Source organism: Meriones unguiculatus, chromosome 9 (genome assembly GCF_030254825.1).
Source record: "Meriones unguiculatus strain TT.TT164.6M chromosome 9, Bangor_MerUng_6.1, whole genome shotgun sequence".
In the NCBI taxonomy this organism is placed as follows: Eukaryota; Metazoa; Chordata; class Mammalia; order Rodentia; family Muridae; genus Meriones; species Meriones unguiculatus.
The window spans coordinates 117,967,793-117,981,458 of record NC_083357.1 but is presented as its reverse complement, the minus strand read 5'-3'; the positions used below and the strand labels follow the sequence as shown (position 1 = coordinate 117,981,458).

At 50.8% G+C, this 13,666-nt stretch overlaps 1 long non-coding RNA gene across 1 annotated transcript; it reads left to right on the top strand.

Moving 5' to 3' along the window:
- Window positions 1-4,773: 4,773 nt before the first annotated feature.
- LOC110552815 (uncharacterized) lies at window positions 4,774-10,040 on the top strand. Its single transcript, XR_002476677.2, has 3 exons — window positions 4,774-4,913; window positions 6,003-6,119; window positions 8,951-10,040. It is a non-coding gene; the product is annotated as an uncharacterized LOC110552815 (long non-coding RNA).
- The last annotated feature ends 3,626 nt before the right edge of the window (window positions 10,041-13,666 follow it).

The following is a 13,666-nucleotide window of genomic DNA, read 5'->3' as shown; positions in this document are numbered from 1 at the left end:
CCAGGGAGCCTGGTGGAAGTGACCTGGGATTACCTTCTCCTCCTTGTCCTGGAGTCATTGGCTCCTGCCCACTTAGCACCTCATGACAGGAAGCTGTGCTCCTCCATGTCTTCTCTCAGGAGCCTGTGGTGCCAGCCTGGTCCAGCAGATGAGAATTTTGTGCTCACCTTGAGCCTTGATGAGATTGGAGCTGACAGGTCTCTGGGGGATGCTTGCTGTTCTCACCTGGTCTTTGCGGCTGCCTCTAAGGAAACCGATGAGTAATGAAACTGGCCGTAATCTACTGAAAGCCACATCTTCCCTCCTGCTTATCTTCACCCCTCCTTGCCCTAACTTCCGCTTCACTGCTCTGGCTCTGAGGTCAAAGGGGAAAGCTGCAATTAGTGTGCCAGCAGCCCCGCCCTCTCATCAAGCATCTCGTGCCCTTGTTTCCCTCCCTTTCGGCTTTTGCCTTGCTGAGAAACACCTCCCTGTGCTTGGTTGCTAGGGTTTGGCTTCTGGCTCTCATTCTGTCCTGTCTTTCCCAGTGCCAGCGCTGTCTCAGGGTTAGGGAAGTGAGGGAGACAGGAGCAGGCTGTGTTCTCCAGTCCGCGTGTCTCACACTCCGTGTTCAAGCTGGAAACCTGTCAGGTGTGAACTTCATAGGCTTAAATTAAATCCTAGAAAATGTGCATCAACAATTTCTCAAGGAGAGAGGAAGAGAGACAGAGACAGAGACTGTGGGTGGGGAGATGGAGAGGGCTGGGAGAGCGAGGGTGTTTCTGTTACAGTGCAACCAAACTTCTTCCAGCTTCCTTTGAAAATGTTATAGAAAAGATGGATGCAGTGGCACACACCTTGAATCCCAGCACAGGGCGCATTGGCAGGAGGCTCTCTGAGTTCAAGGCCAGCCTGGTCCACAGAATGAGTTCCAGGATAGCCAGGACTACACAGAGAAACTCTGTATCAGAAAGCCAAAAAATAAAAAGGAAGGAAGGAAGGAAGGAAGGAAGGAAGGAAGGAAGGAAGGAAGGAAGGAAGGGAAGGACAAGAAAGAAGGGAAGAAAAGGAGGGAAGGGAGGGATGAAGAGACAATGAAAACTGATTTTTCCAACTCTTTGTCTGTGCGTTCTTCCCCTCTGAAGAGTGTTATGGACATTTTGGGTTATGATAGGTAAACATGCTTCTGTTCTAATTCCACGGTAGGGGTTTTAGTTCGTCCACACCTGCTAATTGTCTAGGCAGAGTGTGGTCTTCGCCAGCTGGGATTAGTATTAGTTGAAGGCTGAGGATTTTGAGGGCTATAAATATGACCACCCAGAGGAAAACAGCGCAGTCACTTGAAGGAGTCTGAGGAGGACTGCTTGCTGTCTTGCAGGCTTGCGGGCTTGTGGTTTTCTGGTTACCTGGACGTCTGGATTCCCTGACGATGGAAAAGCTCTAGGGAACCCAAATAAAGTAGTGCTTGAGAAGCTAGTGCCCACCGTCCAGCAGTCTACACTGCCGTAGGGGACGTGACGTGTCTGAGCACACCCCGAGCCCTCACCCCTGCACTTCCTGTGAGGAGGCAGCCCCCTTGCCAAGTGAACCCATAAACTTGTTTTCCCAGCCACGTCCGTACCTCTCTGTTACTGCCTCTCCAGAATGGCGTGAGATCTGAGCCTGTTATCTAGCAAAGCCTCTTCTCATTCTTCTAGGCCGTGCTGGGTCTGTGTTATTGCTTTTAGTTATGTCTTTTAACTTAGCTCTCTCATGACTTCAGTTTCTTTGTACATTTGCTATATTTCTTAAGCAGTTTTTTTCAAGTTGTTTTTTTGCAAAAGGGCCTCGCTGACTCTGTAGCCCAGGCTAGCTGGGCACTCTCAGCTCGTCATCCAGTTGTGTTCCTAGTGTGCACAGCCTGAAAGTCACTTAATTTACTTAATAGTGTCCACATCACTCCATGCTTTTCCATGTTTGATAGCCTATTAATTTTTAGCACAGAGTAACAATCCACCTCAGAGATGTGCCAAAGTTCATTCATCACCTCATTTCCCAAGCGTGGTTGTTTTAAGGTTTTTACATTATGGACAAAGTTGATAAAACTATCTGTGTGGAGCTTATGTGAACAGAGTTTGAATCTTTAGGGTCAATATCCAGCAGTGCCGGTCAGAAACAAGTGCACAGACATGTGCTTAAAAAATAAAAAATAAACTTCCAGAGCGTCGTGTAGAGGAGCCAGCCTGTGTCGGTCCCTTTTCTACTGCTGTGATAAAGAACAGCGAGCAAGGCGACCAGGCCCCAGGCCCGCCACCGCCACATGCGGGAGAGCAAGCCGCCGCCGCTGGAGCCACAGGCCGAGGCTCACAGCTTCTTTCCTTTCACCGCTGCTGGAGCCACAGGCCGAGGCTCACAGCTTCTTCCTTTTCTACCTCATTTATTTATTTGTTCTTTTCATTTATTCATTTCTGCCCTTTACAGCCTGATTACAGCCCCCTCCCTCCCCTCTACCCAGTCCTACACTCACACCCCTTCCCTTCTCCTCAGAGACAGGGAGGCAACCCCATGGGTACCAACCCACCCAGGCACCTCAAGTCCCAGCAGGACTAAGCGCATCCTCTCACAAGGAGGCCAGACAAGGAGCTCAGGGATCCAAAGGCAGGCCCAGAGTCAAAGACAGCCCTGCTCCCACGGTTAGGGGACCCACATGAAGAACAAGCTGCACATCTGCTACACATGTGTAGGGGTCTAGGGAAGGCCCATGCTTGCTCTTTGGTTGGTGGTTCAGTCTCTGTGAGCCCCCATGGGCCCAGGTTAGTTGACTCTGTAGATCTTCTTGTGGTGTCCTTGACCTCTCCAGCTTCCTCAGCCCTTTCCCTGCTCTTCAACAGCACTCCCTGGAGAACTCGTATCTGAAGCCCCAAGCAGGAAGCAGAAAGAGTGAAGTCAGTTGGCACCATGGCTTTCGGAACACTTCCTCCATCAAGGTCATATAAAACCTCCCCAAACAGTGCCAGTGCGAGAGCAAGGGTTCAAGTGCCTCAGAGATGACAGATGGCCCACTTAACACATCTCTGCATCCCTTTTATGCTTTTAAGATTTTTCAAGACGAGTCTTGCTAAGTTGCCCAGGCTGGTCTCCCACTCATTCTGTAGTGTCAGGAGAACTTTCTCTTGCAGTATTTCCTGCTTTGGCCCCCAAGATTTGTGCCACTGCTTCCTCCTTTTGTCAAACGTCCGCTGTTGTGTTTATGTACCTGAGCACTCCGCTTCACTGATCTTTTTCCTCATGGTTCTTCGTTGCCTTGGGTACTGTGGTTTTTCAGAAGGCCTTGAGGTCCAGCAGAGCAAGTGCTCCCTCGTTGCTCTCCCTCAGGGTTGTTCTGGCTGCTGTGGGTCTATCTACTGCTCACCCAAATCAGCTTCAGAACCAACCTATCATTAACCCCAATTGGTCAGAATTTAAGTTTAGATCACATTGACTCTGAGGATCAGCTGGAAAGAACTGACGTCTACTGAGTCTTCCTATCCATGAACATGGCCGTCTGTCCAGGTTTAGTTCTTCCTGACGCCATTCTTCAGCTTTGCAGTCTTCATGGTACAGATCTCATGCTTGTTTTAAGACTTAAACATCTGCTTATTTCTACAATAATGTAACGAGTATTGCATTTTAAATTTCAAATTCCTCGGCAATCTTTGGGATTTTATAAAGTTTTGAAATCTCAGAGTTTTCATTTTCTAATCTGATAGCCATGCATTTTCTATCTTTACCCAGACACCAATAAAAGCACCTCCAAAGCTTTCTCTTTAGAATCCTTCACTCAAAAACAGGAGATGGAATTTCCTTGATCATTATTTAGGAATTTGGTAACCCTGTTATTACAGCTTCTAGGTTCAAGAGGGAAACATCTCTTCTCTTCACTTCCTAAAACTTGCTGTTTTCTTTTCTAGGGATGACTGGCAATGTTTTGCGTCTGCACTCATCCCTCCCGGCTCTCTGTGGATGAAAATGTTCCCCCTATAAGCTCAGAAGGTGACTCTGGGCAGGGGAGATGGCTCCGTGTGCTGAGGAGGACCTCAGTCGGAGTCCAGCAGCCTCAGCTCGCACCTGTCATCCTAGCCCTGGAGAGGTGGGGGCAGTGGAGGTGGCTGGCCAGTCTCCCCTGCTGGTGAGCTTCAGGTTCAACCAGAGACCAGAGGCCCTGTGTGTGTGTGGGGGGGGGGGGTGCTGAGCTTGGTGGCGCATGCCTTTAATCCCAGCACTCGGGAGGCGGAGACAGCAGATCTCTGTGAACTTGAGCCAGCCTGGTCTACAAGGCGAGTCCAGGAGAGGCAAGGCTACACAGAGAAACCCTGTCTCAGAAACACAAAAAAAAAAAGAAGAGGAGGAGGGAGAGGAGAAGGAGGAGGAGGAGGAGGAAGAGGAGGAGGAGGAGGAGGAGGAGGTAACAGAAGAAGGCATGCAATGTCAATCTCTTGGCTTCACGTGTATGCTGAGATATTTACACACACACACACTAAAATAACAACAATAATAATAACTTCTCATCTCTCCTTTGGGTCCAGCCCTGTCCTTGCCGTGTCAGGAGAGTTTTCATCAAGCCTGCTACAACACTACTGGGTTTTCAAAAACTTTGGTTTTAGTACTAGTGACTGAGCAGCTTTCCTTCTCTTAGTTCTGAGTTCAAGTGCTTCTTAGCTTCTGAACTCACTTTTGTAGTGCAAGTGTCTGTCTCTTTAACTGGTCCCAGGGCTGCCAGTCATTACTGCTCTCCGGCTGGATCACCGCTCTCCTGACTCTGACTCTCATACCTCAGTCTGCAGTCACCTATGGCAGCCTCTCTCTCAGCACTGTCAGGCTGCCGGGCCGCGCCCTTCCGCAGACCTTCATCCTCATCCAAGCTGCGTGTGTGACTCCGGCACCCATCAGCCTGGCTTGTCCTCTTACAGCCACAGGTTAGACGGTTATAAGACTTCTCGGGGACAGAGCCTGCGAGGTAGACAGCGCTTATTTTTTAAAAAATTAATCTGGTTCTGATCATCCTGAATAAATGCCCAGTTACATCTTTCTTTCCTTTCTTTCTTTCTTTCTTTCTTTTTCTTTCTTTCTTTCTTTCTTTCTTTTTCTTTCTTTCTCTCTCTCTTTCTTTCTTTCTTTCCCTTCCTTCCTTCCTTCTTCCTTCCTCGCTCCCTCCCTCCCTCCCTTCCTTCTTCCTTCCTTCTTCCTTCCTTCCTCCTTCCTTCTTCTTTCCTCCTTCCTCCTTCCTTCCTTCTTCCTTCCTCTTTCTTTCTTTCTTTCTTTCTTTCTTCCTTCCTTCCTTCCTTTCTCTCTCTCTCTCTCTCTCTTTCTCTCTCTCTCTGAAATGCTCTCTGTAGACCAGGCTGGCCTTGAACTCACAGACATCCACCTGCCTCTGCCTCCAGAGTGCTGGGATTAAAGGTGTGCACTCAGCTTCCCTGTAGTTGTTTTTAAAAATCTGATTTTCTATTTTCATTGACCTAAACCACACCGTGTCATCAGTTTCCCCATCGCCAGTGGTCCTTCTCATTCGCCACATGGCATGTCAGGAAGACTTGAGTGTGGAGCTGTGTTAGAAATCCCGCCAGGAGGAGGGCGTGGAGGAGTCTCCCAGCTCTGCCAGACAGCAGCATAGCCTTAGCACGTTCTTTTCGTGACTCATTTCCTCGTGTGTAACACACTAATTCAGTGCCAACCTGTCATAAAACCGGGGATGGTTGGGCACACTGGCCATGGGCGATTAGCTTCATTTCATGGTGGCTTTGATCGTAAGTGTGTATAAAAGCACACCCCAGCACAGTGTTGGTTTGAATGTCTCACGTTATCTCTGGCTTTGCTGCGAACTCTGCAGAGGACATGATGGAAATCATTCCCAGTGTGTCTGGGCTGTAGCATCCGTAAAAGGCGACACTCTGGCTCAGCCGAGCGAGTGATTTCATAACCGACCACAGGCACACAGCCCTGCACATCTGCAAGCACGCTGGCACAGAAGGGGGAACATTCCTTTTATTTTCTTCCTTTCACAGTTCGTCTCTTAGAGCTTTCTTCGGGACCTCTGGCTGCAAGGCCTTTTCCCCTCCAGGGAGATGGATCCTAACAGACCTTCCCGGAGAGCCTCTCCCCGCAGGGCAGACATCTACCAGGTACCCTCCTGAGGGCCTGACCTTTGTACACTCACAGACACGGAAGACTGAGGTAGAGGCGAGTCTCAGGATGCCTGCAGCAAGGGGGAGAGTGAACAGGGAAGGGCTGGGTGTGGCTGGGGAGCTGGCCTGGCCCAGCCATGTACTGCTCTTTAGGAAGTGCGGGGTCACACATGTAATCCAGCACAGCAGGGGGAGGCAGAAGGGCCTGCAGTTCACACCCACCCTGAGCCAAGAGCTTGAGGGGAGCTAGGGATAGACGAGACCCTGTCTCTAAACACACACACACACACACACACACACACACCAACTCAAACCCACTAGAGAGTTCTGAGAACCACGTCTGAGCATTGGCAAAGCCAAAGCCGGGGAATCAGACAAGCGAGTGTTCTCACTGGTCGAAGGTTTGAGCCCCTTTTATCTTCAGAATTGCCCCCCACAACACACACAGGCAGAGTGTTCCAGAGGAAACACAAAAGCTTTCAAGTGTTCTGAGATCTGCGGACGTTGACGTGGGCACAGAGGGCACGCGTGTGGGAAGGCACTAAGAAGCAAGCTCCCAGGCCGCCGTGGCTGGAGGGACCCCACCCGTCCATCTGCTCCCGAAGTGCCTGCGTGGGCAGGGCGCACAGCCTTGTGCCAATAGGGGTGACAAGGGCCCGGGCGCACACACGCAGCGGCCAGGTCTGCAGCACCAGGCAACGACTAGTCACCAACTGACGCGTGAGCGCTGGGACTGGACAGGAAGCACCCGGAAGTGGCTACCGGAAGTGGTTAGCTCTCCCCTGGAGAAGACCCTCGTGCAGGGTTACGCCTTAAGCTGGCTGGAGATGTCCACCCGCTCCTCCGAGGGACACTGAAAATGAGCGGAGGGAGCCTGGTGGGAGGCTTAGCGGGCACAACAGCCAGGGAAGCATCCCCGGCTCCCCTAGAGGTGAGGCAGTGACTCAGGCTAGCAAGGGACGCCAACCTGGCCTAGCCCAGCAGCCTGCAGGGAGCGGCGGCGCTGAGAGCTGGCGGCGAGGCTGGCCGGAGAGCAGGCAAGGCTGCACTGTGAACCATCCTCGGGTGTGTACTGCTGGGTACTGGGGCAGTGTCAGTGACAATTGTGTTAAGGGCTAAGGGGACTCCAAACTTCTCTCTCTGCCCTTCGGCTGGAGAGAGGTCCTCCCCACCAACTGTTTACTTCTGTTTTTTAGTGATGGGGAGGGCCCTTCTTCCCCTCCGTGAACTTTTGTTACTTGCTGAGGCCACCCCTTCCTTCCTGGAGCCTGGAAGAGATGCTTTTTCCACGGAAGGTTCTGGGGGCCCAGTCCTCCGGCTTTAGGGTGTTCTCTATACCCCCGAGCCTTTCCTTGGGCCTGCTGCCTTTTACAGCTTCTCCCTGTGTCCACAGGAAGTTCTTGTCCACACCACATTGCCGGGCCCTTGGTTCTTATACAGACCATAAAGACTTGGGACATCCCAAGACCAAGTTCTCAGCAAAGGAGATTTCTTGGTCCAGAGAGACAAAGGACAGGGAATAAGAGATAAAGGTAGGAGGCAGGACAGGAGGGAGAAGGGAAATAAACAAGGAGAGGGGAAGGAGTGTTTGTCCCAGGAGGTGGGGGACAGAGGGGTGCCTCTGAACAGAGAGGAGACAGTGGGCACACATAGGCAAATAAAGGTAAAACGGGAAACCCGAGTTAGGAGGAGGTGTTTGATTTCAACTGAGTAAGTCAGTTAGGTGAGCCAAAGGGGCCTTTGACTGCTGGACTTCAGTACTTTGACAGCTGGACCTTGGTGGTCAGCCTCAGGAGGAAGTGGTCAAATAAGGGACCAGACCTTGGGGGCCAGCTCTAGGAATGTGGTCTGTTTTTAGCCAGGCAGAGGGGATGGGGAAAGGGCGGGGCCTGCCAGAGCCAGGTTTGCCTTGCCTGGGCTGGCTGGAGTCCCTTCAATTCTCTTTGGGTGTCCTGGGAAGGGAGGAAGGTTGTGGCAAAAAGGCTGTGACTAATGTCCCCTCCCCAGTTTGAGACAAATTCTTGTGCATGTTGCTAGGAAGGTGAGGCTGCTGTGAGCACAGATGGGTTTGGAGAGCTTTCCCCTTCAAGGGCTTGACCCCTGACCTGGAACTTCCCTTTCAGACTCTGCGGTGACTGGGTCCAGCACGCTGCTTTCGTAGGCGCTGCTGCTGGGGCGGCCATTCTGGAAGGGGATTTTAGCTGTTCTCAGCTCCGCGCATTGAAACACAGTGCTCTGCCACCCTGGGAGGCCAGTGAAATGACAGGAAGGCTGGGGCTGGAATGTGGCTTGTTTGCTTGGCCAGAGGAGGCCCTGGGTGTGGTGGCACCTCAAGGTCAGCTGCTGTCACACAGCAAGCTGGAGGCCAGCCTGAGCTAACTCTGTAGTTCATTCACCTGAAACTTGTAGCCTATTGAGTTATTAGACCAAAATGCTCCGAGAATGTTTGGTGACAGAGCACATTAAAGCACAATGCTGCTTCCCATCCAAACCCAAAGGAAAGGAAGACAAAAGCCGTAGTATTCGTGCCCTCCTACTTCCCAATACCATCCTCAGGAATGAGACGCACACGTGTTGGCGTGTGAGGCCCAGGCTCAGGGAGGTCTGCACAGATGATACTCTCTTCTTTAAAAAGCGAGGCGAGCCTTCTGCTGCTCCTGGCACTCTGTACACGCCCCTTCAGACAAACAGGCAGGAAGCAATTCCGTTTGTGGAGAAGCCAGACAGGTTGGGCTGAGTAGTACGCATCTTTTGAACAGTTTCAGTTTCATTTTAATTGCATGTTTATAGGCTACTGGCAAATTAAAAATTATGTGTTTTGTTTACAGCAAGCGCTACAGTGAGGCAGAGACAAGACCAGCTGCACCAAAGGTGGAGAAAAAAAGCAAGAAAAAGAAATTCCACAGAAGCCCAGAGGGAAGGATAGGATTTTCTTCCTGCCCAGCAGCTAGTTGGAGAGAGTTGGAGCTGTCCCTGGAACGGCTGTTGATGCTGCATGCAGTAGTGGCTTTTCATAGTTTCCACCAACAGGACACCTTGACAGAGTCACCGGGGAGGTAAAGATGGGCAGATCCCTGTGGGCCCGTGGCCAGCCATCTGCATAGGCCCCTTGGCAAATTCCAGGCCAGTGAAAGACACTGTCTAAAAAACAAAAAGCAAACTCACCAGGTGGATTACATAGATACGCACGCATGCACGCACGCACGCACGCACGCACACACACACACACACACACATGCATGCACACCAATATATCAGTTTGATGAACAGTTTCCTTTCAATGTTCTTTACTGTTGCCCTTGATCTGACTAAAGTCTCCTTATTAGTTTGTTTACATTTGATTGCTCCTTTCTTTCCATTTTTATTGAGAACTCCTTTCCACAAACTCTCACTCCGCTAGAAACAGGAGCTATTTTAAAAATTAGGTTAGGAGTTTTTCCTCTTTCTTTACATCTTTAAAGAATGGATAAAGAAGTAGGTCGCGGCCTACTTCTAGAAAAGGCCTCACTGAGGGACACACAAGAGGGGCAGCAGCGAAACGTCCTCTCTCTATCCTGATAGATGGCACTAGCAAAGCCAAAACTGTATGTGTGTGACTTCTCTCTTGTCAGGAGGAAGGTGTGGGTTTGTATATTTCAGGACTACAGAGACGCCCATAACAAAGAAAGGCAGGGTTCTTAGAAAAAGAGAGCAAACTGGATTATGAATGGCCAAAAAGAGAGGAAAAGAACCATCTTTTGGTGATCAGGAACAGGACTGAAACATTCCAATAAAGAGGTCTGGAGTTTGTGATGGAGCCCGGAGCAAAGTGTAGCTAGGCAAGAAGCCTCCGGCCTGAGCCGACCCCACGCCAGGACAAGATTTGAAAGGTTACTTTCTGACTCTTCACTGTTAAGTAGACAAGCAAGACAGCTGATGTCTCGTTCTCACCTCAAGACTGGACTCTCTTAAAAAGATTTACTTTTTTATGTGTGTGAGTGTTTGCCTGAAAGTATGTACATGTGCCACGTCTGTGCCAGTGCCTGATGAGGCCAGTCTGGGCCTGGAGCTAAGTCCTCTGTGAGCGCACCACGTGGGCGCTGGGACCCAAACGCTGAGGCCTCTGTGAGCCGGTGCTTGCAGCCACCGAGCCGCCTCGCCAGCCCTGTTCTCATTCTTTTTGAGTAAGGTAAGATTCTCCTTTTCATTTAAAAAAAATTTTTTTTTTTTTTGGTTTTTTGAGACAGGGTTTCTCTGTGTGGACTTGGGTGTCCTGGACTCACTCTGTAGCACAGGTGTGCGCCACTTACATTTATCTTATAACACTGCCAAGTACATTTTATTTGTATAATTTCTTTTTTCTTTTGTTGAGGGGCAAAGGAAGTTGGACAGGGGCTCCTTCGGGGACAGGGGCTCCTTGTGTACCCCAGGCTAGCCTGGGGCCTGTACCAGCACCAGCGTTCTGCGCAATGGAGTTGCACAGAACTAGAGCACCACACCCAGTTCATACTTTATTTTTTTTTATGTAAAAAAAATGATGTTTATATGTGAGTCTGAATGTTGGAATATGCCCACAAATACAGGCACTCACAAAGGCCAGAAGAGGGCATCGGACCGTTGGAGTTGGAGTCAGAGGCGGTGGTAGGCCCCGCCTGGGGTGTTGGAAGCACAGTCAGGACCGGCAGAGCAGCTTTTCTTTGCGCTGAGCCTCCCAGAGTCTGTTTTCTAAAGCAGGCGGTGCGATTGGTGTTTAGGGACTGAAGCCTGGAGTGGCACACTGTGGAAGTCACAAGAGTGTTCTTTGAGTTGGGCGTGGCAACGTGAGTCTTCACCCTGGCACTTTGGAGGCAAGGCAGGCAGGTCTCTGGGTTTGGGGCCGGCTGGTTTACAGGTGAGTTCCAGGTCAGCCAGGCATGCTCACGAGGCCCCGTCTCAAACAAACAAAATCTCCTGTAAACAACCAAGAATCTTCAGCATCTTAAAGCCTCGCCCTTGCAAACCTCCCAAACGAAAGCAGGTATGGTTACCATCGTGTTACATGAAGAAAGATATAAGACGCTGCTGAGGTGAAATCTAACAGGATCTGCCTGTCTCTTCGCCAGACTGAACTAGTGGCTACAGAGCGGAGAGAAGAGAGTTAAAAATCCAAAATTCTCCTGGCCCCTCTAAGATGCCAAGAACAGCCCGGAATCCTGCTGTCTGGAAAGACTGGGAAGTCTGGCCGGAAGCACAAAGCTGTGAGAATCTCTCCTCCAAATAGGAGGGGTCAGGCCATTCTGCCCACTCATCTCTGTGGCTGAGGAGGGGTGTTTAGAACATTTCCCGGGCCATTCCTAAGAGAAGCAGAGGCCGCAATCCTGGGCAGATGGTGACATGAGAGCAGGCGTTTTCTCCGAGTTCGTAAAGCCCTTTCACCCCACCCGAGACAGTGCTGTGGCTGCTTTACAGATGTCCACACACTTGCTCTTACCTCACTGTAACTTACCTCAGGGGACAAAAACCAGATGTTAATTTTATCACTTACACTGTGATGTTTATATAAACTATATTTCATAGGCGTTCAAAGGCCATCCTGGACAGCTGACCCAGGAGAACTATAACATGTAGCATGTACAAACTCACCCAACAAAAGTGAGATTCCTGTCTGTCCTGAGTTTTTGGGAAGTAATGCTAGAGAAGGAAAAAGCAACAGGAAGAAGTGCTGGAGAGCTCACCCAGTGGCCAAGACCCAGTGGGAGAGGACCGGAGGCCAGTTCCGAGCAGTTGTGTCAGGAGGCTCACAACTGCCTGTAACTCCAGCTCCAGAGGATCCAGTGCCCTCTTCAGGACTCTGTGGGTACTGCACTCACATGCACAGACAAACACACATATGGACATACATGCTTTTTAAAGATGTAGTGCTGAGCAGTTTGTGACCCTCCAGGGCGGCATCATCTTATCCACACCCCTGGCACCAGCTCTTTCTGAGTAGCTCTCTGCTTAATCTTCCACAAGGCAGGCTCCCAGGGAGTGGTTCGGGGGTCTGCTTCTCACAGACACACCTGTGGAGCCCCAGGCTGATGTGCAAGAAGTCCAGCTCCCCCGAAAGCACCACATTCATGATCTCACTTGGAGGGTCCCGGAAATAACACATGAAAAGTGAAATGTCTGGCCAGACCCTCAGTGCTTCTCACCAAGAATTGTTGGAAGATCAAAAGCCACATTTAATAGAGGAAAAACATCATTTCAAAACCACTGAGCTGATAATGTCCAGCCATACCATGAAGGAACATAGAAGGAAAACAGCTTCTCGTAAAGCAGTGTGTTTTCAGCATGCCAGCAGCTTGGCCAAGGCTCTGAGTTAATAATTCAGGGGTGTACGGGTAGGCTCATTTCTGTGGGTGTGTGCTGTGGCCTGTAGTTGGAACACCGAGGGAAGTTCATCTTTGACGTGGTGGGGCCCTGCTAGGGGCTGCGCACAGTGCGTGTGGCCCTTGCCGAGGGCCTGACCACCTCAGAGCCACGTCACTGGCTCACAGCTGCTTGTCACGTTTTCTGGCCTCTGGGTCAGAGGTACTACCACATGGTACATGTGGGCATGCCGGTGACACACACACATATAAGTAAAGTCATTTCCTAAAAATATGCCAAATATATTTTTGTAAGTTCCAAACAAAATCAGGTCAGCGCCTGGTGTGCTGGGTGCGTTCCCAGCAGGATAGTGTGGACTCTCGATGCTCTGTCCGGATGTGCAGGAGCCACGGGGGCTGAGCCCACGAGAATCTCTGCCTGTCTTCCCGACAGCCGCCCCTCTCCCTGTGTGGCGCGGCCCAGGGAGCCTGGGAAAGGGAGCGGTAGCAGGTGGGCTGGGAGGAAGGCCCGAGTGTGCACTCCTGCTAAAACAGAGGCACCTTTCCTGGCTTTGCCTCTCTCCCAGCCGAGGACGCATGGTAGCTCTAAATCCAGAGGGGGCTTTGCTCGTGGAGACGAGGCACTCCAGAAGCGGTGCTCTAGTTCTGGCCTTAGCAGCTAGAAAGCACATTTGGAGGAGAGTCGTATTTCTTCCCTTCTTGTGTTGATCTTTTGAGACAAGGTTTCTCTGTGTAGGTTTTGGAACTCAGTCTATAGACCAGGCTGGCCTCAAACTCAGAAGTGCTCCCGTCTCCGCCTCCTGAGTGCTGGGATTGCGCTCCAGCCTCTTTCCTTCTTTCTTTTTCTTTTCTCCATTCTGTTGAGTCCCAGCCGTGAGTCATCCCGTCCCGACGATAGCCAGGGCCTATCGTATCTAACACCCCACGGAGAGGAGCCTCTCTCCCAAGCCGCAACCTCAAAACGAGACAACTGCCCAGGCTGTTCTTTCTGGTTCCTCCAGCCGTGTGCAGGGTTCTGAGTATACAGAACGACCAGCACCTTCACACCCGCTTCCCACGGTGACTGGCAGCGAGAAGACAGGGTTTGGGGGCCTGTGCCGGAGCTTCATGGCCAGGCATAAAAGTTTCACCTAACATCTCAGTATACTTCTGTGAACTAGATCTTGTGGCACAATCCTAGCTTACCATAGGAGGAAGGTTTGAAAATGTAGTTGT